The sequence below is a fragment of the Danio rerio genome, chromosome 10 (assembly GCF_052040795.2).
Source record: "Danio rerio strain M-AB ecotype USA chromosome 10, GRCz13ab, whole genome shotgun sequence".
NCBI classification, from domain to species: Eukaryota; Metazoa; Chordata; class Actinopteri; order Cypriniformes; family Danionidae; genus Danio; species Danio rerio.
The window spans coordinates 10,453,857-10,480,822 of NC_141030.1; the positions used below are offsets into that span (position 1 = coordinate 10,453,857).

A 26,966-nucleotide genomic window follows, 5' to 3' on the forward strand; every position below is an offset into this window, starting at 1 on the left:
TAAAAGTTTGTATTTATTTATTTCACATATATAGCTTTTGAGTTTTATAAAATATGAGTTGATAAAAATATTGGACGTGCATAGATAGCATTTTGATTGAATGTAGTGGGCTGCTCTGGCCCAAAATGCCAGGGGCGATTTTTTGCCCCAGTCCAGTCCAGCCCTGGGGCCCTATCATACATCCGGCGCAATTTGGCGCAAAGCGCAACGCAATTGTTGTTTGCTATAGTTTCAGCTCGATGCAAGTGTGTCATTTTGATGTTTTGCACCACGCTGTTTAAATAGCAAATGCATTTGCGCTCATATGTGCGCCCATAAGCGTTCTGGTCTAAAAAAAAGCAGGCGTGTTAAGGCGCATTGCTGGCGCGTTGCTATTTTGAGAAACTAGAATAGACTGTTTAATACACCAGCTTAGATGAGGTCTGAAGTTCAGCGCAGAGCACGTTAGTTGTGCGCCTCGCTTACACATTGCTTAATACACACAGGATGTTCAGCGATATGAAAATATATTTACAAATGAAAAAGAATTAAAGGATTAAAATATTAAAAATGTATGTTTTCTAGCCTACATAAATATAAAAACCATTGCCTCCATTCCTTCATCTCGAAGGCTTTTGCAGTTTAATCATGAAAATTTGCTTTTGTATAATGTTATTATTATTAGCATTATTATTTATTATATGCATATTTATATTTGTTTTATTAAAAACATGCTTAGATTTGACCACCTGTCAAGTTTTAGACCATATGGGGCATTACAAATGAAGTTAATTATGTATAGGCTAATGGATGTCTGTGTGTAAAACATGTTTCCCTATCCACGAGAGTGAAAGTGGAAGTAAAGAATGAAAAGGTTCATCTCTAGTTTTTGTGCTGTAGATGGTCTGTTTAACTGTTTTCTCTCTAGTGAAGTGTTCAGTTTTTCCACTTACAAAGTCCTCCCCATGTAAATAGCAAATGTGCTATGGCGTGACGCAACTGACTCTTAAAGGGAATGGGAGATAAGACTCTGATTGGTTTATTCTCAAAACACACCTATAACTCATTAAGAGAATAGGTTCAACCCTGATAGACCATGCACCACAGCGCAAAGCGGATTTTTTTCATCCTTAAAAAAGCAAAAGTGGATTCTTCGCCCTGCATTTTGGACTTTGTGCATGGATCGTCAAAATAGTCAAAATGTGGTGTGGTTGTTGGTGCCAGATGGGCTGGTCTGAGTATTTCAGAAACTGCTGATCTACTGGGATTTTCACACAAAATCATCTCTAGGATTTACAGGCAATGGTTCGAAAAAGAGAAAATATCCAGTGAGCAGCAGTTCTGTGGGTGCAAATGCTTTGTTAATGCCCGAGGTCAAAGGAGAATGGCCAGACTGGTTTGAGCTAGTAACTCAAGGCAACAGTAACTCAAATAACCACACGTTTCAACTAAGGTATGCAGAAGAGCATTTCTGAACGAACAACATGTCCATCTTTGAGTTGGATGGGCTACAGGAGCAGAATACCACAACGGGTGCCAGTCCTCTCAGTTCAGATCATCATCTCAGTCTGGTTTCTTGAACATGAAAATTAGTTCACTGTACTCAAATGGCCTCCACAGTCACCTGATTTCATTCCAATAGAGCACCTTTGGGATGTGGTGGAATGGGAGATTCCAATCATTGATGTGCAGCTGACAAATCTGTAGCAATTTGCTATCATCTCAGTATGGAGCAAAATATCTGAGGAATAATTCCAGTACCTTGCTGAATCTATGCCATTATGGATTAAGGCAGTTCTAAAAGCAAAATGAGGCCCAACCCTGTACTAGTAAGGTGTACCTAATAAAGTGGCTGGTCAGTGTATATTGTGATATTAAATGTAGTTTCACCAGACGAGATGAATTGGTCTATTTGAAAAGAATTCAGAATTTTAGATACATTTGTATTATTTTATAAGGTAGAGGATCATAATAAATCAATCTCAAACGTTGAGAAATACAGTAAAGCAACATTATTCCACAAATAAAATGCACAGTGCTTTATGATTTTCTGGAAGTTTAGCAATATTCAGATAAACAAATGTAATAATCAAATGTAAAATACCACCATAGTTTTCATTGCATATTACATCAATACAATTAATCCTTCTTAAAAGTAAAAGTGTAATTTCCTAATGACTTAAAAAATGCCCACACAGTCACAGGCCCTAAAACCAAACATAAATAATAAAAGTTTTGGTAACTTTATGATTAAACATTGCAATGACATATCATGACTGTTTTCAAATGTGTTATGCAGATCGCAGATAAATGCACAGATTGCTAAAGAAATACAAAATTGCCGGTATATGGACTACAAGTTTCAGTCATGCACCGCTCACATGCACCAGTTCCTCATTCTGTAGATTACATACATTCACGGCTGAGAGCTGCTCAAGAACTGATTACAAGGACTATTTATACAACACACACACACACACACACACACACACACACACACACACACACACACACACACACACACACACACCAGGGCCAAGTCTTGTAAATAATTTTGTGAACATTGTGATGAGGTTTCCTTGCCTTGCTTTGCTGTGTTTTTGACCCTTGCCTTGCCTTGTTTATGTTGTCTGCCGCCTGCCTGTACACCTCCCTTGTCAGCCTCCCCTTCACATTACAAAATGTAGCTCCAGGGTCAATTATGATACCAATTCAACATTGCACATGCTGTGTTGTGACTATTGTGTGTGCGCATATTGCGATATCGATGCTGAAATATAATGTTCAGCCTTAGTTGAAATTGAAGAAGCAAAGTATTTATTTCCGATTGAACTGAATATTTGTACTCAACTTAATTAAATCCAAACAATAAGAAGGTAAAAAGTAATCCTAAAGGAACCTAACTATTAACTACAGCTGTGTTTGTTCTGTGTGTGTGCATACAGGTGTGTGTGATGCGTGTGTTTGTTTGCCAGTACGCGTTAAACATGAGTTTTTTAAGAGTATGATTGATTGTAACACACACATAGTCAGTTGCACACACTATCTCTCTCACAGACAAATCACTTCCTGTTTTCCAGGTCCTGTTATAAACACACACACACACACACACACACACACACAGTGGTTGACAGGTCAGGTTTATCAGTCTGGCCCTCACAGATAACACTGGACACACCACAGACACTTACTGCATAGCTCCTACTTATCTGCATTGAAATTCAATAAAAGAACAAGGACGCATGAGGAGACGGAGAGGAAGGCCGGTAAATCATCAGTAGCTGCATAATAAACGTGCCGGACACTTCGGATACATCACACACACACATTCGCACACTTAGGATACTAACAGAATGGTTCTTCACTGACAGAATTACAGTGTGTTTATCATAAGCTCGGTTGCAAAATCTATTGAGCTGAATTGCAGTCTATCTAGGGAGCATTTTGACTGTTAGTGACCATCATGAGGGCACCAGTTTGCAAGTCTGCCATATAGACATCTAATGTGCACATGGGAACAGAGAAGTTTAGCTGACATGTTGCTGAGATAGCAATAGATGCTAATAAAAACATAACACATACAGCGGGGAATCTAAGTATTGAACATGTCACTTTTTTTCTCAGATAACATATTTCTAGAGTTGCCGTCGACTAGAAATAATCCTTGGATGTTGGTAACAACCAAAGAAATCCATATATGCAAAGAAAACAAATCTAATTAGTTTACGAATTAAGTTCTGGTAAATCAAATGAAATGATGCATGGAAAAAGTACACATGAAAAAGGGAGGTGTAGAAAGGAAGTGAAATCCCAGACAGCAGCTGAAATCTCTCAGTAGTTTTTCAGCAATACTCTACCCTTCATCATTGTAATATTAGGTGCTTCAGTCCAACATATCAGGATAATGAAGATGAAACCATGGTGGACATTTTAGCAAGACAATGATCCAAAACACAGCCAAGGAAACTCTCAAATGCTTTCAGAGAAAGAAAATAAAGCTGTAGAATGGCCCAGTCAATATCCTAACTTGAATGCAATATAAAATACAAATTAAAGATCAGATCTGATAGATGAGACCCACAGAACTATCAAGACATTTACACTCTGTTGAAGTCTGTGAAAAACTTACACCTAAGCAATGCATGTGACTTCATTCTCCATATGACAGGTGTCTTTAAGCTGCCCTCACCAAAAAAAGCCTTTTATGTAAAGTATTAAATATGTTTCAGTTGTTCAGTACTTTCTCCTTGTGTCATTTCATGGTTATTACACAGAACTCATTTTTCAGATTGTTTTGGTTTTGTTTTATTTTTATGTATGTATTGATTGAGTTTTTATCAAAATCTGGTTCAATTCCATGTCAACAGCTTCTTTAGAAATATTTCACAGAAAAAAAACTGTTAAAAATGACCTGTTCACTACATAATTTCATCACTGTATGTTTGCACATAAATGTTCAATCATTTAAGCTAGTCAGAAGATAATGAGCAATATTTCTAGTAAGTAAGTTTTTTAGACTTTCATTTGATTTTTTTGTTGTCCCTGTAGTAAAATCAATGGAATATAAATTACTAGTTTAGATTAAATAGCTTGTGGAAATAAATTGTATACTGTAGCCACAAATTAGCCGTGGTATACCTTTCTGCTTGTTAAGTCATATGACGTATGCAATACTGTTTCTGGGTCCAAGCCACTACTCGTTTGAATTGAGAAAATATACATTTATGACAACTTTTTAGTCCTATCACACAGTAAAGTGAACTTATATAAAATCATGCTGTTCAGAACAGTCTCTGGACTTGCTGCTTCACAGACACCGATATTTTCACAATTTATAAAAAAATAGGACCCGGAAGCTTTGCGTGACGTCACACTTAACAATCAGATACATGCTACTGTAAATGAAGTTACAGTTAAAAGAGGTGGTTACTAAAGTGATTGCTATTACTACTGTGTAACCACAGTTTAACCATACTTGTAAAACAATGGGTATACTAATAGAAATCACTCAATCACTTGGGAATAGAGCCTTCCCTTATGGAAATTAACCGGAAATTGATAATTTATTTGCCCACTGTCAAAAGTCCAGCGTTTGTTCGTTTTTTGTCCTGTACATGAGCTCCCTTGTCCTGTGTTTATTCAAAAACTTTTACTTTAAAAAACTAATCTCATATATCTTTTATTTTATAAACAATTAATACATTTACATAGAAAAAAAGGGATATATTTTAATGCATTTGGGGGGTGGGGGGGTATGACACCATCGTCAACTTCTGTTCATTTTTGCCCTATACTGCTGACAGCTTACCTCCATATGAGAGAAAGGAATATGCCTCTCTCTCGTATGGAAGGCTTTTCTGGTGTGAGCAGTTTTGCTCTGTAGCTTGCCATGAACAGCATCAGACCTGGGACACGTAGTGGACCATGGTTCGAATACCAGCAAAGGACAGCAAAAACAGCTTTCTACAAAAACAGGAATTACAAAAAAACAAAACAAAGTAAAAAGCTGTTTTGTTAGCTTGCTGTATCAGTCGACAATAATCTAATGCATGCACAACAAGTGCAGTTTTTATAACAGTGCCGACAAGAAAGGCGTTGACATTGGCAGAAATGTACACAGCAGTCTCTAGTGGTGAACTTACCAAAATGACACATACAAGCAAATTTGTATTAGTCAAAAATGTGGGCAGTTGCCTTTAGTGGATTTGCGAAAAACAAAAATCACATAGTTCATAGTTCTCAAAAAAGTGTCTCTGGGCACTTATCTCTAATAAGCCTGGGGTGGATCAAAAAGTAGTTGGTAATGTTTTTATTTCATTGTTTTTCAATGTTTCTGTTTCACTGTTGTCCATATTTATTTATTTATATGCAGAAAACTACACAACTAGCATGACATGAAAGTCTAAAAAAAAGATACAAAAGAGAGTACATGTGACAATGTTATTTAGGTTATTTATATCATGCTAACTGTACGCATACCCTAGTGCCCACTTCAAAACTGAAGTACACTTTAATTTGGTGTAATGTTTTCCATTAAAAGCCAAACAACAGTCGCCACAGGTCTGCCGTAGCTGCTTTCCAGATGTGAGTGGCCATTACTGCTAAAGAGCTGTGAGCTTCTGCCAAACACTTGCAGCAAGTCTGTTTCATTAGCCATAAATTTGCCACAAATTAACAGCGAGCTTGCCTCAAATAAACAGTTTCTTTGTGAGGGCGTTGTTGTACTTCGACAATCACATTGATTTGATCTTCTGCGAGCTGCTGGTTTTGCGTGTCTGCTTTGGTTGGTTTTCCTGTTCTTCGGCAGACTTCATGTGGATATATTACTGCATACAATTACTAGTTCTCTTCCAAACACCACACTGAAAAAAAAATTCACTGGATTTACTCAATTTATTTTAAAGTAAATTGTTGCAAACAATTTATATGGACTGAATTTGAACAAACACATTAGGTTGAGTAATGTTCAGCTTAATTTGTTTAAATTCAGCACACATAAATAGTTTGCAACCACACTGTAAAAAAGTCATGCTTGCCTTACATTTTTAAGCTGAATCAAACTAACCTTATGAATCCATTAAACTTATTTTATGTTAAACTAACTTAAAACAGCTTGTGTAACTTATAAAATAGGATTATTAACTGAGTTTAAGTTAAGTTGCAATAAACTAAAAACATGTCAGGACTAATTGATCATATAATTTTTACAGTGCTTACCTTAAAAATTTAGCAAATCCCATGAATCTTTTTTTTTTTCCAGAGTGCGATATAGGAAAACCTAACCAAAACAGAACCTCATAAACAACATTTAAAAAAAATAAAGACAAAAAATGCAATATTATGATATAAGTTAGAGACAGTTTACTCGAAAATGCATGGAAATGTAATTTATTTATTCTCAGTCCACTTTTTCAAGACCAGTTTAAGTTTCTTTTTTCTGCTGAGCATTAAAGAAGATATTTTGAAAAATGATGGAAACCTGTAGGCTTTGTTTTCCATAATGCTTTCTTTTCCTATACTGTGGAATTCAGTGGCTAAAGTTTCCAACATATCTTCTTTTGAGTTCAGCAGAAGAAAGAAACTCATTGTGTGAATGTATAAAATGTACAATTTTTTGTGAACTGTATATTTAATCTCTTCATGCATTACTTTGAGATGTTGTTGTGATCATATTGATTACTCCTTCAGTGTTTCTATCTTCAGCAAGCTGTTTCTGTGTGTCTGCTTGGCTGTTTTCCTCATCTCGGCTGAGTTCCTGTGGCTACCGGTGGCTGCACTCCTGCATACATTTCCTTAAGTACACAATGTCAGGCTGTTATAAATGACACCAGCCTTAACAGACTAACAAATAAAGATTTATATGTTTATGACTACATATTTGTGCTCAAACCCAAGCACAGCTTGTACAATGTGTAGACACAAAGACAGCATACATGCAACAACATTACAGGAATAACAAAAACAGTAATTCATTTATTCATTCACCTCCGGCTTAGTCCCTTTATTTATCAGGGGTCACCACAGTGGAATGAACTGCCAGCTTTTCCAGCATTTGTTTTACACAGCAGATGCCCATCCAGCCACAACCCAGCACTGGGAAACACCCATACATGCTCACATTCACACTAATACACTACGGCCAATTTAGCTTACCCAATTCACCTATAGCACATGTCTTTGGACTCTGGGGGAAACCGGAGCACCCCACAAATCCATGGGGAAAACATAACTCCACACAAAAATGCCAACTGACCCAGCCAGGACTCAAACCAGTGACCTTCTTGCTGCAAGGAGACCACTGAGCCCCTGTGTTGTCATAAAAACAGGAATTATTTATTATAATTTAAAAACTATAATACTTATATTTTTAAAAAATGCTGGAGAGTGACCAAAAAATACTACGTAAATGTCATTTTATTTTTTAAACCAGGTTTTATATTCCTATTATTATTATTAATGATAATAATAATAATAATAATAATATTTTTATGATTACTTATTCTTTTATATATTTTAATATATAATATATATAATTAGGAGAACAAACATGTTAGCCTAGTTCATTTTATCCCCTGGCTGACCAAAACATTTACAAATTTGTAATTTGTCTTCCACAAAAAAAGACTCTCACTGACTAACCTTTAGCAGTTAATAGTAATGACCCAAGCATACTGGACCAAGGTGAGGAAGCTCCAAACATTTCGGATTGCAGCGCTAGCAATACTGGAAAAAGGAAATGCAGGAAATATCAAGATACTGTAGTTACTTGATCTATGGTTTTATTCCATCTTCTCAAAGCAAAGAGTCCCTGACCCAGCCAGAGTGCATTATCTACACCAAAGTTCTTGCTAACGAACGCATGAGACTGTCCAAATTAATAGGTCTTCTGCAGACGACTCATCCCCAACACCACAACAAGCCCAGAGCATTTTTTGAGCGCAAGGCAAAATAATTGACACACACGCAAAATGAGATGAGAGATGACACAGCTACTGACAAGAAACTTTTCAAAAATTGTCAACTAACTGGCAGCTAATATAAGGCCACTTTAAAGGCCAAAGGCTTACGCTTTTTATTTACAAATGACCAGTGTTGGGCAGTAGCGCTACTAGCTTAACTACGTTTCCCAGTAGCTTGGCGGTAGCATCGCTATTTTTAAATCAAATAGCTTTTCTGTAGCGAAGCTATTATTTTAAGCAAGTAGCGCAGTAGCGTCCACACAAGCTACATTTACCAATCGCGGATCAATAAGTGACGGCACTGATATTCACGGACCTGTGAGACCGGTGTCTAGCTGATGGAAGTAAATTCATATGGTGGCAAGAATAAAGATTTCTTCTTCTTCCTGTTTTAGGGTGTTCAACAACAAACTTTTTGGTGCGTTACTGCCACCTCTTGCCCTGGTTGGTGTTATCACCAAACAATCATTGGGCTGACAAAAAAAAAGATAAAAAAGAAAAAAAAAAAAAAAATATATATATATATATATATATATATATATATATATATATATATATATATATATATATATATATATATATATACATTACATATATATATATATATATATATATATATATATATATATATATATATATATATATATATATATATATGTATATATATATATATATATATATATATATATATATATATATATATATATATAGTTTACTGTAGCAAAGGCTAAGGTATACTATGGTAATTACAATTCATGATAATTATTAATGATACTACATTTTGTAGAGTAATTCAATAAAGAAGCGTTGTAAACATCTTTCCCTTTACTATAAATTACTATAGTATTTTAAATGTATAACACCTGGTTTTATTGGATATTTTGTTTTAGCGGTTATATACTATAATGTGTTTATGTTTAGTACAGCATGTTATTTACAGTAAATAACTGAACTAACAATTATGCCTCATGTTTCATTGAAAGCTTTTTTGATCACTAAGATATGATTGACTTGGATTTAAGTGGCTTTGATTTAAACATTAAAATTGCAAAAATAGCTTAGATGTAGCTAAGCTACTTTTGCCAAGTAGCTTTTAGCTTGCTACATTTCCAAGAGGGTAGCTTTTAGTGTAGTTGAGCTACATTTTAAGTAGAGTAGCTAATAGCTTACCTCACTACATTTTTCAAGTAGCTTGCCCAACACTGCAAATAACCTGATGTTTTGCTTAGTAATAAACATACCGCTTGTTTGAAAACAATTTTTTTTTGTCATCATTACTGCAAACTTGTTGAGGGGGGCCTTACAATATTTTTCATAGGAAAAGGGGTTCTCAGCCAAAAAAAGGTTGGGAACCAATGCTCTAGGCTATTGGCGCCGACATGATAGAGAGATTTAAGCATATTTCAGATCAAAATCGAAATCTTCTTAGTGGAGGTGATTCGATTGCATTTTTAAGACCTCTGATAGTGGATTTAGGATATTTTAAGTCTAATTTAGGCCGTATTTTTCAATGAAAATGGTGTGTATTTGAGATAGATTTAAAAAGTCTAATTTAAATGTTTGAATATATTTTTGGGCTAAATCAACTGGAAAAAGCATTTTTAAATCTGAGTGACGAAACTCAGTCATGCACTTTACATGCACACTAACCTAACTGCTGCACAAATGTCAAAAACAGCACAAACAAGCACACACAGGGCTTTTAATGAGGGCCCCAGAAAGCTCCTCTCACCACAAGGCAATCAAGCCGCAGAGTAAATATGGCCATCTGACTGCATGATGTTTAATTATGAATCGGCGGGCGGCACCACAAACAGCGACATCCATCACTCCCCAGTGTCTGCAACACTCTGCCGGGGGGAGGAGGAGAATCACTCAGCCCAAAATCGAATGCTTTCAACCCCAAAGAAGAGTCGAGAGCCCTCCCAGATCCACTTTAACCAAAGCCAAGCTATATTGATCATCAGTCTGTGAAAATGCATGCCTGAGAAGGTAAAATCCAAAATTAAAAGCTGAGATTTGTGATGATTTTTAGCTTGATATGGTATAACTATATTTTGAACAGACCCTAAACAAACATTTCTATCCTAATCAATCAATAAAGCAATGAATATTCTGTAACCGATGGCCAAACAAATTGGTTATCAGTTTGCAAAAGACAAAAATTGTTTTTTTACGACAAAGCAGATTTCAAGGACATAGATGTCATAGACAGGTAGTCATGGATAGAGATAGAAATATAGAGAGGTCTTAGGTAAATAGTTATAGAAAGAGATAGAGAGGTCATAGATAGATAGTTATAGATAGAGAAAGAAACATGGAGAGGTCATAGGAAGATATTCTTAGAAAGAAATAAAAGAGGTCATAGATAGATAGTCATAGAAAGAGATAGAGAGGTCATAGATAGATAATCATAGATAAAGAGGTCATAGATAGACATAGAAAGGTATGGAGAGGTCATAGATAGTCATAGAAAGGTATAGAGAGGTCATAGATAGTCATAGAAAGCGATAGAGAGGTCATAGATAGACAGTCATAAAAAGAAATAGAGAGGTCATAGATAGATAGTCATAGATAGAGATAGACATATTGAGAGGTCATAGGAAGACAGTCGTAGAAAGAGATAGAGAGTTCATAGATAGATAGTCATAGAAAGAGATAAAGAGGTCATAGATAGATAGTCATAGATAGAGAGAAATATAGACAGGTCATATATAGATAGTCATAAATAGAGATACAAATATAGAGAGGTCATGGACAGATAGTCATAGAAAGAGATAGAGATAGAGAGGTCATAGATAGATAGTCATAGATAGAGATGGAAATATAGAGAGGTCATGGACAGATAGTCATAGAAAGAGATAGAGATAGAGAGGTCATAGATAGATAGTCATAGATAGAGATGGAAATATAGAGAGGTCATGGACAGATAGTCAGAAAAAGATAGAGATAGAGAGGTCATAGATAGATAGTCATAGATAGAGATGGAAATATAGAGAGGTCATAGGTAGATAGTCATAGATAGAGACAGATATAGAAATAGAGATAGAGAGGTTATAGATGAAGTGTAGGCAATGATTTTTTTCCAAGGGGCCACATTCTGGGACAGAATGACTCTGGGGCAGTTTTAGAGGGCCATACCAATACTGTTAAATTGTTAATAATTTGAATTAAAAAAATCTATTCAATAAACATTTTACGGTCTGAAAAAGAGTAAATTCTGCACAATAAAGTATTTTAAAGGCCAGCACCACAAAATTAAATTCAAATAAACACCACTGGGTTGTTTGATTGATTACTTCACCTTAGTTTTTATTTACTCATTCATTCATTCATTAATTTTTGATGCTCTGTGAGAGAATTGTAGCCTGTGTTTGGCTGAACAAGTGTACTTAAGACTTTTTTGAGGTGGATATGTGATGTAATGATCACCACTGACAAAGCATCTATCTCTGGATTTGCTAAATCGTTAGTCTGAGGTAATTAGTCTATAGAATTCTCATAGACTGTAAAAGATATGGACGTAGTATCCCTGATGTCACCCATAGATGACGCAAAAGAAGCTACATTTAGGCGTCGCCAACCATCGCCATTTTGTTCGCTCGCCATTGCTCGCCGGGTGGTACCAAACAAGGACAAAGGGGTGGAGCGTGAGAGGAGCTACAGGCGGCTGCTAGCATTTTGTTTAGATAGGCTTTTCTTTGGGAGAAATGTTGAAACTTTATTATGGGATTCGTTTGTGTTCTGACCAAATGTGCTTGGTTGTGTACTATAGCAATACAGTGTTAAGTTTTTTTTTCTTTTTAAACACTGGTGTAATACATTGTGCAAATAAACATTGTTCTTATCATGTTTTTCGACAAGAGAAAACGCAAATTACTTCTAAACACTTAAAATATAGTCTGTGTTAATAAATGCAATTTATGCAGGCATAAAAGTGCATGATAACGCTTCAGATGACTGTTATAGCCTACAGCTAATCAATCTGTCAGATTCTAGAGTGCATTACAGGTCTAAAGAAAAAATTAATTATCTTAAATAAAACAAATACATGTATAGAGATGGTGTATAAGTATATAATTTCACTCATCTGGGAAATGGAGGCCACGTGAATGGTTTATGAGCACAATTAAGCATGCCATATAATCTGATATTTGCAAGAAATAATTCCAAAAGGCAATTGACTGTGTGAAGCCACATAAAACAAAAAAAAAATATGACGTATATGCAGAGTTCAGCGGCTTATCAGTCGGAATCAGCTGAGGTGGAGTGACGGCGACCAGCGAGACCTAGCTGTCACTCAAGTGTCCACTATGGAGTTAAATTTGTTTCTTTAAAATTAAATTAAAAATATTTAGTTACTAGTATTTAGCCAACTTTAGTTGGCTGTTCATTCCGCTGTGGCGACCCCGGATTAATAAAGGGACTAAGCCGACAAGAAAAATGAATGAATGAAAGAAATCTTTTATTTTTTTTAATTGTATTGTACCTAATTTTGGTCAAAAGCTTCATATGTTTGTTTGAATAATAAAGACACAAAATTAGCCTTCTCACAAGCAAAACATTTCAACCTGAAAGCAAAGATTCTAGATGTGCAATTAAAGACAGCAGAAAAGAGAGCAAAATTAATGAGTGTGCAATGAAAATTGTGGTAACTGCATAATAGGACAATTGTTTATTTTGCAATCCAAATATTTGCAATCCAAAATATTTTATTATCATTTACATAATGTGTACAATGTTCAATGTGTTTTTTTTATTTGAAATCTTTTATTTTTTAATTACTACATACTTAATTTTTCTTTAAAACTAAATATTTTTGATGGAAAAATAAAGAAACAAATCTAACTCCATAGGCCACGCCCTTAATTATGCAGACTTAACTTAATATAAATAAAACAGATGAGTTGAAAAAAAAAAAATTTCACCCCTCACAGTTGTCATGAAAGGTAATATTAGCTATATGAACTAAAATCGTTCTTTGTATCAGGCTGTAAACACCTTTTTGTCTGCTGTAAATGTGGTCCTTTTAACATTAAACTCAATCGAAATTTGCTCTATTCTGAAGCCAGAACTAGCAGAATTTCAATGATTTGCAGTTGCAGTTACTTCTACATTTGCTTCAGGAGGGAGAGCAAGAGGTTATTTCTTGGTAATTCCCTACAAAGTGTGAACTTTATAACTACGCAGACATTTTGAAAACTGTTCAAATCCAGAAAAATAAGCAATTTTGTGTCCTGTGTCGCCATGCTAATGATGTCATACCCTAGATTTATGATTTGGTATTATACAAAACACCAAAGATGCTTTAATTTGTTTTGCATTATATTAGTGCTGCACAGAGCATCATTACACCACTACCTATTCTCAAAAAATAAGTGAATGACTTTGACATAATAAAACCAGAATGACTGTGGCATACAGTAATAAAAGCTTGTCGTCCCAAAGGATTTAATGAAGAGCACAACTTCCATGATTCAACACTCAGTCACAGCCTCAAAACATCTTTGTTTTTTTGTGAATACAGTTGATTAAAATGACATGCTGTGCCTTCTTGTATCTTCTTACAAATTACTTTGTAGTAATCATAGACAAACCATATACACTTATATGATATCCTTCCAGCTGCAACCCATCTCTGGGAAACAGCCACACACTCATACACTACGGAAAATTGTAGTCAACCCAATTCACCTGTACCGCATGTTTTTGGACTGTGGGGGAAACCGGAGCACCCAGGGGAAATACACACGAACCCAGGGAGAGCATGCAAACTACAAACAGAAACGCCAACTGACCCAGACAAGGCTCGAACCAGCAACCCTCTTGCTGTGAGGCGACAGCACTACCTACTGCGCCACTGCGTTGCCTAGAGAGCACTATATTTTGTATGACATTATAAAAGATGAGTTTGAAAATACCTCAAACAAACATTTTGTTAATGATGAAGTAACAGAAAAACAAACAAACTGTGATTTAGGCACAATTGCATGAAGTTGTTGGAGTGGCTGACAGCCACCAACAGTAAACAAGGCAAGCGTAAGTCAGCTGATTAGTCACATGATTGCAATGTTCACTATGTCAGAGTTTATTTGGCAAATGCGTTTTCATCTACCATTATTTGCATTCACTTTGTAGTTTAATGGATTTTCATTCAAGATTTGGTGTTTCTATCACTAGATAAAGTCATAAAACACTTTAAAATGTCCATTAAAACAGGATGTTGGAAAACCCAGCTACTAAAATCGATACACAGGATTTCGCAACCAATGGCCAAATATATTGATTATCAGTTTGCAAAGTCACTAATGCAAGAAAACATAACTCAAGGAATATGCATAAAAGAGTACAGTGTTTAAAAAATCACAAGATGACATGAATTTATGATTAAAATTCAAATATCAATTTCAACCTGCATACAAACGTTAATTCATTCATTTTTCTTTGGCTTAGTCCCTTTATCCATCAGTGATGGCCACAGCGGAATGAACTGCCAACTTAGCCAGCATATGTTTAACACAGCGGATGTCCTTCCAGCTTCAACCTAGACCTTCTTGCTGTGAGATGACAGAGGTAACCACTGAGCCACCGTGACGCCACATACAAATATAAAATAAATAAAAACTAACTAAAATATTAACCTTTTGTGACCATGTCAAGCCACATTGATTCACATTTTGTGAAGATAAACATATGCAAAAATGCTAAATTCAATGACAGTAGATCAGAGATTTAAAAAATGATGAGTATGTCATGAATGATATAATTTTTTATCATTTTGAAAAAGGTCTTAAACAAACTCCTTTATCATAAACTACAAAAGTGAACCTTTTATAGTGTTGACACGTAATGCAGAATCGAAAAGCATCCATGGCTTTATTGATCAATTCTTCACATGATACCTCTCTGGTCTTTTATAAGAGACAATTTGCCGCCGCGGTGTGTTCTTTTTTGCAAGCGGTGGCGAGATGGTGGAATAATGCAGGCGCATTGATTGACGGATTGATTCAGAGAGGGGGTGGTGAGGGGCGGAGCCTGGCTTCTGCTTAGCTCTGCTTTTTTTATCAAGCTTCATGCCGACCCTCTGAACCTCTGCACGCTTATTAGATTTGCACATTAATGTTTGATGACTTTGCTCATCCTCACCAACGCAAACCAATCGGCTGCAGTCAAAGGCACTCAAGGTCAGATGGCGATGCATCACTTCCTCCTGTGGCGGGGAAGAGTGAGGGTGGGGAAGGGTGAGGTGTCACCTTTACAACCCATCAGCCAATTAGAAACCCAGCAGGACGCATTGTGGGACTATGCAGGGCTCATGTGATCGTGATATATGATACACACACCAACTCTACTGCGCTCAGCGTGGAGATAGGGAGGATGGGTGGAAAAACAAATGGCCCTACAGTATTTGTCCAGTAGATTTAGTCAACACTTTTTATGTTACATTGTGAAGTACATTCTCTTCATCTTTATCCTAGGTGGGAAATAGAGAGAGATGGATGACGGTTTGGAGGATATAAAGAATGATAGAAGGCAGGAAGTAAGGAGAGAGCTTAAGAAAACTTTGAGTCAATTGCTGAAGGACAAAAATCCTAGCAGCCATTTCACTGAGATATGCATTCACACGTGAAAGAAAACACTATTGCAATATTTTCTTCATGTAGACTTTAACCAAGGGCCAGGTCCAAGGATGTAACTTAGGTTTGAGAAGTTGGGGGACAAATATGGAGGTACATTATTTGATTTAAATACATTTTCTTACATTCACAATCATTTAGGGAATATGGTGATTAAAAGTGCAGGTAATAATGAGCTTGATTAAATAATCATTATTTAAAACCAACTTAAAAAAAATCAAAAATAATAAGAAAACTTTATGAACTGTGTGTGCTGAACTATTTTGTAATATCAATTACAGATCCACAGCAGAAAAATATTAATGTAGAAAAAAGATATGAAAATGTTGATCATTAATGAGTCTGTCAATTGTGGTTCTACATGGCACGTTTAAAAAATCATGAAAAGTGTGAAAAAAGGCACAAACTGGATATTGAAAATTTTCTTACCGTGAATATGTAGCCCTGTCTACACGAATTATGTAGCCAGAGGGTTCAGCTACTTTTTAAAATACTTTTATTGTTTTAGAAAATGTGTACATATTAGTAAACAAATACCAATCAAAGAACACCCACCCCATCCCGACAGAGCCATAAAAAAATTTATACTATACACATGCAAAAAAGAATAATAATAATAAATAAATAAATAAACAAACAAATAAATAAAGAAACTAAAATAATAATAAAAAGGGAATTTTTGTCAAAATAAAAAATAAAGACAATGACAACAATACATTTCAAATGCAAGTGAAACATATATTAAAGTTAGTCATAACAATCACAGTGCACATTAACACAGTCACATTGTTTGGGATTACTGAACGGTCAGTCCATTCTTATCCAAAGAAATACAGGAAGAAGTACCAAATTTTGTAAAATGTGTGCCTTTTTTGTTTGATTAAGTCACTCTTTCAAGAAGACATTTCCTTAATCCAGAGTTATAAAGATGTACCATGAATGCTTTTCCTGTGAATGGCAATCAGGCTCTTCACATACAATAGACACAAATTAATAAACTTCTGTTCATATGACTTCAGAGATAAGGCAGGTGGGAAAAGAACAAGAATACAAATGTTAGGGCAAACAGGAATTTCTTTATCAATAGTTTTTTGAGACTATCAATTCTTTCCAAAAGGAACACAATGGACTAGTGCGCCCTTGTAAATCAAACATTTTCCACAAATGTCCAAAATATTTTTCTTAAATTCGTTTAACATTTCTGGTGTTATAGGTTCTCATTCTCGTTAATTTATTATCGATAATGTATTGATCAATCGTTTTCCCTTGAACAATCTGAAAGTCTTCAATCCAAGCCAGTCTTTTATGATTTGAAGATTCTTTGGAAGCATTAACAAATTTGTTATCTTCTGCTCCTTTTAGCACTACCAGCTGACTGCCTATCTCCATCTGGTTGGCTTTTCCAGTGGCTCACCGCGTATTTCAGCAGGCTTGGAACGTTGATTGGAGTTGATTGTGATGTGGGGGTGCGAGTTTGATTAAGAATGGTTCCAGAAACCAGGTAAAACAGAAGCAAATAAATAAGTAATTAAATAAATACAGGCTGAAAACGTGGTGAAATCAGGCGGCCATGACTTTCTTTTTCTAGATTTCTTTTGAAAACACTATCGATTGGCTTTAGGGAAGGGGGTGAGTGGGTCAGTTAGTCGGTCTATCAGTCAATCGCCAGCGAGCTGGCCTGGTCATCTAAAGTTTATATTACCCCCTTTGGTGGATTTACACGAGAAAAGAATAAACAAGAGAAATTTGATATTATCAAAACGCATACACAGTGGCAATTCAAAGTGCTTTACATACAAATTAAAATGAGTTAAAATAGGTTATAAAAGAATGAAAAAGAAAACGAAAAACATAATAGTGCGATCTGTCGGACGCAACACAGTGCTCATTCAGTAAAGGCACAGACAGATTTTCAGTCTCGATTTGAATGTGCCTAATGTTGGAGCACATCTGATCATTTCTGGAAGCTGATTCCAGCAGCGAGGGGCATAGTGGCTGAAGGCAGATTCACCCTGCTTTGACTGAACCCTTGGAATTTCTAGTTTATAAGATCCTAAAGATCTGAGTGATCTGTTAGGTTTGTATTCGGTGAGCATATCTGTAATGTATTGAGGTCCTTGGCCATTTAGTGATTTATAGACCAGTAATAATACTTTAAAATCTATTCTGAATGTAACTGGCAGCCAGTGTAAAGACCTGAGGACAGGTGTGATGTGCTCTGATTTCCTGGTTCTGGTCAGAATTCTGGCCGCAGCGTTCTGGATGAGCTGTAACTGTCTGACTGTCTTTTTGAGAAGGCCAGTGAGGAGACCATTACAGTAATCCACCCTGCTGCTGATAAAAGCATGAACAAGTTTCTCTAAGCCTTCACTGGAAACAAAGCATCTGATTCTTGCAATATTTTTGAGATGATAGTATGCTGATTTACTGACTGCTTTGACATGACTGTTGAAACTCAGATCTGACTCCAGAGTCACACCAAGATTCTTGACCTTATTTTTTGTCGTTTGACCTTTAGAGCCAAGGTACGCATTCACCTTGAGAACCTCATCTCTGTTCCCAAACGCAATGAGTTTTCTCTTTGTTTAACTGAAGAAAATTTTGGCACATCCAATTGTTAATTTCATCAATGCATTGGCAGAGGGTGTCAATGGGGCTGTAGTCATTAGGCAGTAAGGCTAGGTAGATCTAAGTGTCATCTGCATAGCTGTGGTAGGAGATTTGATTCTTTCTCATTATTTGGCTCAGAGGGAGCATCTAAAGGTTGAACAGGAGAGGTGCCAGAATCGAGCCTTGTGGGACTCCACATGTCATGGGTGTCCACCTCGACCTATGATCACCTAAACTGACATAGTAACCTCTCCCTTCAAGGTAAGACCTGAACCATTTGAGGACTGTCCAAGACAGCCCAACCCAGTTTTCCAGCCTATCCAGAAGTATGCTGTGATCGACAGTGTCAAATGCAGCACTGAGATCGAGCAATACCAACACTGTTATTTTACCTGAATCTGTATTTAGACGTATATCATTGATTATCTTTATAAGAGCGCTCTCTGTACTGTGATGTGCTCTGAAACCAGATTGAAAATTGTCTAAACACCCCCTGAAGTTTAAGAACTTGTTGACCTGGTTGAAAACAACTTTTTCAATGATTTTGCCAATGAAAGGGAGATTTGAGATTGGCCTGTAATTGCTCAATATGGTGTTATCCAGGTTGCTTTTCTTCAAGAGGGGTTTAACAACTGCAATTTTAAGTGAGTTTGGAAAAATCCCTGAGAGAAGTGAATCATTTACCACTTTTAGGAGATCCATTTCTAAACAGGTAAACACCGTTTTGAAGAATGATGTGGGGAGCGTGTCAAGGCTGCAGGTTGATGTTTTTATAATTTGCACCATTTCTTCTAAGATTTTACCGTTAATTGCCATGAAATCAGACATAATGTCTGACTTCTCAAGTTGTGGTTGAGCTTGTTTGACATCAACACAACTTGGCTGATTGGATGAGCTGATTGCCTTTCTGATATTATTGATCTTATCAGTAAAGAAATGAGCAAATTCATTACATTTACTTTCAGAGAGTAGCTCACTGGGAATCCGACTGGGGGGGTTTGTGAGCCTCTCTACTGTTGCAAAGAGTGTGCGAGCATTATTTACATTGTTGTTTATAAGGTTTGAAAAGAAAGTCTGTCTAGCAGTTTTTAGTTCCACATTAAAAGCCTAAAGACTGTCTTTATAGATATTATAATGGACTACTAGTTTCGTCTTTCTCCACATACGCTCAGCTTTCCTGCATTGTCTTTTCTTCATTTGGACTGCTCTTGATTTTCTCCAAGGGACTCTCCCTTTGCCAGTTCTCTTCCTAACTTTAACAGGAGCAATGTCATTTATTACATTTTCAATTTTAGAATTAAACAAATCAAGGAGAGAATCAACAGAGTCTGCAGATATGCTTGGTGCTAGCAATATGGCCTTCATAAACTGCTCACTGGTGTTCTCATTTATGCATCTCTTTTTGACAGAGACAGATCTGTCTTTAATAGCTGGAGTGATCAATATATCAAAGAAAATACAGAAATGATCAGATAGTGCCACATCCTTAACAACAGTCGATGAAATGTGTAAACCCTTAGTTATAAGTAGATCAAGAGTGTGTCCACGATTGTGTGTGGGTCCTTGAACATGCTGAGTTAGATCAAAAGTGTTAAAAACAGTCATCAGTTCTTTTACAGCATTGATTTTTGGATTATCAATGTGAATATTAAAATCCCCAGCAATACTAAAATAATCATATTCAGATGTTACTATTGATAACAGCTCTGTAAAATCATCAATAAAAGCTGGAGAATATTTTGGAGGTCTGTAGATAATGATCAGTAAGATGCGTGGAGCACCTTTTAGTGCTATACTTAGATATTCAAATGACAAATAGTCACCAAATGACACTTGTTTACACTCATATACATCTTTAAACAGGGCAGCGATGCCTCCACCTCTCCTATTAACTCTGCAAACACTCAAAAAGTCAAAGTTTAAAGGAGCTGCTTCATTCAGAACTGCTGCGCTACAACTGTCATCTAGCCAAGTTTCATTTAAAAGCATAAAATCAAGGCAATTTGTGTTGATAAAATCATTGACTAAAAGTGACTTGTTATTGAGTGATCTGATGTTTAAAAATGCTAACTTAACAGTTTTAGTCGTTTTCACTACAGAAGTCTCAGATATACATTTAATAGATACCCGATTTGAATGATTTGCTATACGGTCTGAAAGAGTCTTTGGTTTTCTGTCACGTAATAAGACACATATCTGCACAGAGAAAGCTACAGACACACTGGGTTCCTGCTTGTTCTGTAAACATCTGATAAAGACAATGTTATCTAAGCAGGCACCCAAGACACATCAAATGCAGTTTTTAAGTTCACCAGTTAAAGATGAGGTGTTTTTTGGGACCTGGCGCTGTCGCAAAGACCTGAGGCCTTTCCTAGGTGTAGGGCGAGGTGGGCTTAGAGATGGGTGTGTGGCTTGCTGACTTTTGGTTGCTAACTGGGGGCTAGCAGCAATGGAGTGTGAGAGTTTAGTTCCAGCACACACCAGTTCCTCCATCTTTTTTGAAAAATCCAAGAGAGGCGAGCAAGGTGACAATGAGAACGTGTCCGGTGACAGAGGCTGTGGGTCTGGGGTTTCTGGCTGCTGAGATATGTTTACTTGGCTGTTTTCCTGGGGATCATCAATGAGTGCTGAGACTGCTGAGACTTGATGCTGTTCTGATGCATCACAGTCTGCCTGTGTTGAGCTCAGTGTGCAGGGCGCAGACGGCAGTTTGTCCGTTATCAGCGGTTGTTGTGGCTGCGTGGTGTTATCTCTGTCCTTGTAGAATGCGTAAGCCACAAGTCCACTCAGGAGCTGATTTGAAGTCCTGTGGTCATCCGGACATTTGCTAGGTGTGTGTGTTTCATTCCGTTCAGTGGCATACACAGCTGATGGATAATGGAGGGAGAAGAGGATGTTGTCTTTCAGCACTTTTGCACCAAGCTTGTTTGGATGAAGGCCGTCTGATGTAAACAGCTGTCTTTGGTTCCAGAAGAGATTGAAGTTGTCGATGAAATTCAGTCTTTTCATGTTACATGTTTTCTGCAGCCATGCATTTAGACCAAGGAGCCTTGAAAACATAATTGTCCCTCTTGCAGGGAGTGGTCCACTGATGAACGGCTGAATTTTCAATCTTTCAACTGTTTCCAAAAGCTCACAGAAATCTCTCTTGAGCAGTTCTGACTGCTCCTTCCGAATATCATTCTTGCCCACATGGATGATAATCCGTTTTGCAGTCTCATGTTTCCTTAATATGTTCTCAAGTTCTTTGTTTATATCAGAAACTGTAGCATGAGGAAAGCAGTATGTCATGGTTTCTCTGCTCCTAAAATTTTTGATTATTGAGTCTCCAACAATCAATGTTCTTATCTCTGTTGCGATCAGAGCAGAATGCCGCTGTCTAGTCGGCCTTGAGCCTTTGTTCAGAGCAAAGTTAATTGCTGAGTCATGCGATCTCTGTCTAACTGCATTTGGGGATTCTTCACCCATATTACTCAAAACTTCATATCTGTTCTGAAGCTGTATTTGAGTCCGAGCTGTATTTGGGGTAGAGATTGCTAATGCAGCAGCGTATGACCTTCGTGATCTGACCCCACGAGTACCCTTTGGTCTCGCACCTTGTTTATGCCATAGTTCACGCTGATTTTCAACAGTTTCAATCTGTTTTTCTGTTCTCAAAACAGTAGCTGGAGTAGATTTATAGGGCTTACCGGCTGAATGCTGTGAGGCTCCACGATGAACCGGTCCTGTGTAATTCGACAGTTCTGGTTGGATCGCAAGTAACTTTGTTTCAAGAACTGCAATCTTTTGTAAAAGTTTATGGCAGTTGGTGCAGCAGTGAGATTCCAAATCACTATGATCCAGAGCCATTTTCACAGCCGTGTTTTCCCGTCTCAGGAATGAAAGCAGCTGGTAGCGGGAAGATTGTTTAGAAGATAATTCCTCTTTTGTTGGTAAAGTTGTACTCCAGAAAGTTTGTAGATTCGATGTTGATCTTCAAACTGTTTCGTTTGAGCACTGTTCTGATAGGCTCAAGTTAAAATTAGATTATAAAATAAAAAAGCAGGAGTGCAAGGAGCGGAGCAGTAGGCAAAGACATCCAAACAGTAGCAAAGCAGGAAGTGTGAGCCCATCAGACTCTGGCAGATCTGCAGAAACACAAATTGCAAGAAGACATACCTCCGCTTACGTATTTCGCTATCCCCAGATTTGTAGATCTGGGTACGTATACGCAATGAGCCTGGAAAATTGGGGAGAACATGTACATGGTGAAAGCTATGACCTTATCCAGGACCCACTAGTTGGTCTCAAAGAATAACACTGAACATCAGTGAAACAGACTTTTTACTGCTACATCAGGTCTAACAGACTTGGTTGCTATAGTCCAGGGTTGACCAAACTCAGTCCTCGAGGGCCAGTGTCCGGCATATTTTAGCTCCAACCTTCTATAACACACCTGCCTGGAAGTCTAGTATACTTAGTAAGAGCTTGATCAGGTGTGTTTAATTTGGGTTGGAACCAAAATATGCATGACAGAGGCCTTTTAGGACCGAGTTTGGACATTCCTGCTATAGTCTAACCAAGCCAAATGTTTGTTTGTTTCTAAGGACAGTCCTTCAAAACAAAAAAATAGACTTGTTACACAGAGCCAATGCTGTGCAATTAAAATCAAGGTTAAAGAGGCCTTGTGGGGACACCAGCATCCCACACAGCATCCAAAACACAACATATGCTGATGACCAGCCAGGCAGGTCTTTTTATAGCAGGACTTTAAATTGGAAGAGATGAAAGTGTTTAGGAGAGAAAAGAGGTATCTGTATGGAGGATGGTGGCATCTGTGTCTTCACTCCTCTGGCACTGCAAGTGTTTAGATGAAGATTTTCCTTGAAGTTGTCTGTCTGCCCACGCCAAGAATAAAGCCTCCATCTGACACTCAAAGGTAAAATATAATGCCAAAATACTCCTGCAGTCTGAGCCCTCAAAACTTTAACACCATCCTGCTGTGTCGTGATTTATAAAACTCAGACCATCTGTTTCACCTTTCTACTGTCGTTCCTCCTCCACAACAGGACTTTCCCGCTCTCAGAGGTCCTGCCATCCATCTAAAACGAAGAGAACTTTACTAAAAGCTGATGTCAGCATGTACGCGCTCTGCTGTGAGACCCCAGAGGTCACAGAGGTGGAGCGTTCTGTAAATATACTTCCTTTCTTTTCAAGAAGCTCAACCTACAAATTCCCGAATGGAGTATGTTTAACAACATTCTCCTAACCTGGAAACTCATATTTCCGCCCCCGCAGCAGGACTTTCCGGCTGTCAGGGATTCATCCATCTATCCAAATCTAAGATCACTAAGATAAATAGCTGAAATCTCTGCTGTGAGACCCCCGAGGTAGAATTCCCTGTAAATATATCATTTCCCTCTCATGAAGTTCAACCTACTCAACCTTCTTCTAGTTTAGAAACTAACATTGTGACCCATCCACAGCTAAGATCCCTTAACAGAGCTGAAATCAGCATGTGCTCCCGTATGTAGCTCTACCGTAAGGCCCCCTGGTCTCACAGTTGCAGCTGCATTACCAGGGGCTCTCTGAATATTTTTCCTTTCTCCATCAAGAAGCTCAACCTAAAAGATCTGACATTGCTCAAATATTTAACAACACTCTCGTAGCCTAGACACTCACACTGCCACCTCAACGCAAGAATTTTCAACTCTCAGGTTCTGCCATCAATCTACAGCTAAGACCACTTAACATTAACATAAAGCTGAGATCAGTTACTGCTCCCTAATGCACAGTAGCTCAACCATGAGGCTTTCAGGTCACAAACATGGAGCTATACAACCAGGCCCCATGTGAATACATAGAATAGAATAGAATAGAATAGAATAGAATCTTTATATTTGAAGTTTAGCCAGCACATCCTCATTAAGGAAATGTTTATCAATGTCTTGGTTTGCTTTTTTGTAGCTCAGCACTTCTCCAAAGTGGTTGGGATCATAGACACATTATTATGGTTAGTGTGATTTCACCAAGTACGAAATTATCTGGATCAACATCTATGTTGGTTCTGAGACAACATTACAATCAGCCGATCAGATTTAAGGCATACGTTAACAGTTTAAGGTAAATTTAGACTTACAGTTAAAATGATGTGCTTCTATGCCATTGTTACGCAACTATTAAAGATTTTGGGAATAATTTACAATTAGGGATAGGTTTAGGGGTTGGATTAGATATGTATTATAGCCCATTTCCACTGAGTGGTACGGTACAAATATTCATTAATAACCATTCTATAAACATGATTTGATTAAAACTGCAGATCAATGTGCAAAACACCCTACTCTTACGTCTGCAATTCTATAAAATAAATAAATAAATGCAACATAAATATACACATACAGCCCCTTATAGTCTCCTATATGTTATCAATTACAGAAACTACACACAGCCTACATTTACTGTAGTCTTTATTTGGGATCAAAAACAACAAGCAACAGACTGTATAGCCCACAATAACCTCTCATCTGTATTTTTAATCTTCACCAGCACATGTAACCTCTTGTCAGAAAGTAATTTTGAGTTCATAAGAGTCCAAAAGGTGATAATAATAGTTAAACATGGCAGTTTGTTCATGTTTTAGGTTGCTGAAAGAATCATTTGCCTCTTTGTTCTGGAAGGATGTCAGAAGCACTTCAATAATCCTGCGCACATCATTATCATCAGCTCAAGAAGTTTGGTATTTCAAATATAGACAAGCAACGAGCACCACAAGCTCTCTGGAGAAAGCGAAACCGCTCGTGCTTTTATTCGGCCTTGTAAAACAACATCAGGACATGGCAGGTTTTGTTCTTCTTGGCTTTGTGGCTGTTCATCAAGACGGTGACAAGGTTTGTTAGAGCTTGGGAAAACCATGGCTCGTTATTTTATGTATATATTATAGCGTGTATTTAAAAATGCCGCTTGCTTTGTTTTCATTCTCCTGGCTTCTCTGTGAACCAATAGCGTTTAGCTGCGCATTTCGCTCTGCCCTATGGTACCCTTTTGTTGTGCTAGGTACCCTTTTAAAAGGGTACCCAAAAAATGGTACGGTTCACTTTTGGTACCTTTTGACAGTGAAAACAGCTATAAAAGCGTATCAACCCATACCGTACCGTATCACTCAGTGGAAACGGGCCATTGCATTTTCAAACAGGAATGATGTTCCAGAATCAACTTAGATGTTAATTCAGGATTGTGTCCCACTTGCGTCCACACATATCACCTGTGTCTACTGTCATAACATCCTTTAGTGTCGCCCCATCTACTCCTCAACCGTTTTTATGATGATGATATTACTTCAAGGTCATTTTTAAGTTGTATGTCATTATTGCGCATACGCACATGGTTCTTCTTAGGTGTGAGTATGCATACATGAAGAGAGAGAGAGTGCTACACAGCTGCAAGTTGGATGCTGATCATTAACTTTGCAATTTAATTTCATTTGCAATGTTCATTCATTCATTAATTCATTTACTTTTCGGCTTAGTTCCTTTATTAATCTGGGGTCACCACAGTGGAATAAACCACCAACTTATCCAGCATATGTTTTACACAGCAGATGCCCTTCTTGCTGCAACCCATCACTGGGAAACATCCATACAAACATTCACACACACACACACACACACACACACACACACACACACTATGGTCAATTTTAGCTTACCCAATTCACCTGTACCGCATGTCTTTAGACTTGTAGAGGAAACCGGAGCACTCAGAGGAAACCCACGCCAACACATGAAAAATATGCAAACTCCACACAGAAATGTCAACTGACCCAGCCGAGGCTCAAACCAGCGACCTTCTTGCTGTGAGGCGAATGTGCTACACACTGTACCACTGCGTCGCCATTTGTAATGTTCATAAGAGTAATTATTCCTTTTTGTACACTGTATTTTCACGTTTGATATCGGCTGGCACAAACCAACTATAAAGATGTACAGATTATAAATCTTTAGACAGATGTGACAGAGCAAGGTAAATGTTTGCACCTTGTCTGCAATGAAAATACAGCTGTTACACTTGCTTTGATAGCTACTTAAAATAATCATATGTAGCTGTTACTGACTATTTAAATCTAGCAGGTTTGATGTCTCAAATCCAGTGATGTGGGTAGTTATGAATCTCTCTTGCCAATCAGTGATCTGCAGGGCTTACATGTCATATTTAAGTAACCATATCGCTAACTTGTAACCTCAGCCTAGGTAATACTGAAAAAAAATAATAATAGAGCTGTGCTGAATTGGGCAGAAATTAC

The 26,966-nt window shown here is 37.3% G+C and overlaps 1 long non-coding RNA gene across 1 annotated transcript; it reads right to left on the reverse strand.

Annotated features, from left to right (window-relative positions):
- Positions 1 to 5,143: 5,143 nt before the first annotated feature.
- On the reverse strand, positions 5,144 to 7,271 carry LOC141376316 (uncharacterized). Its single transcript, XR_015500851.1, has 3 exons — positions 7,129 to 7,271; positions 6,697 to 6,757; positions 5,144 to 6,341 (listed from the first exon to the last, which is right to left on the reverse strand). It is a non-coding gene; the product is annotated as an uncharacterized LOC141376316 (long non-coding RNA).
- Between the last annotated feature and the right edge of the window lie 19,695 nt (positions 7,272 to 26,966).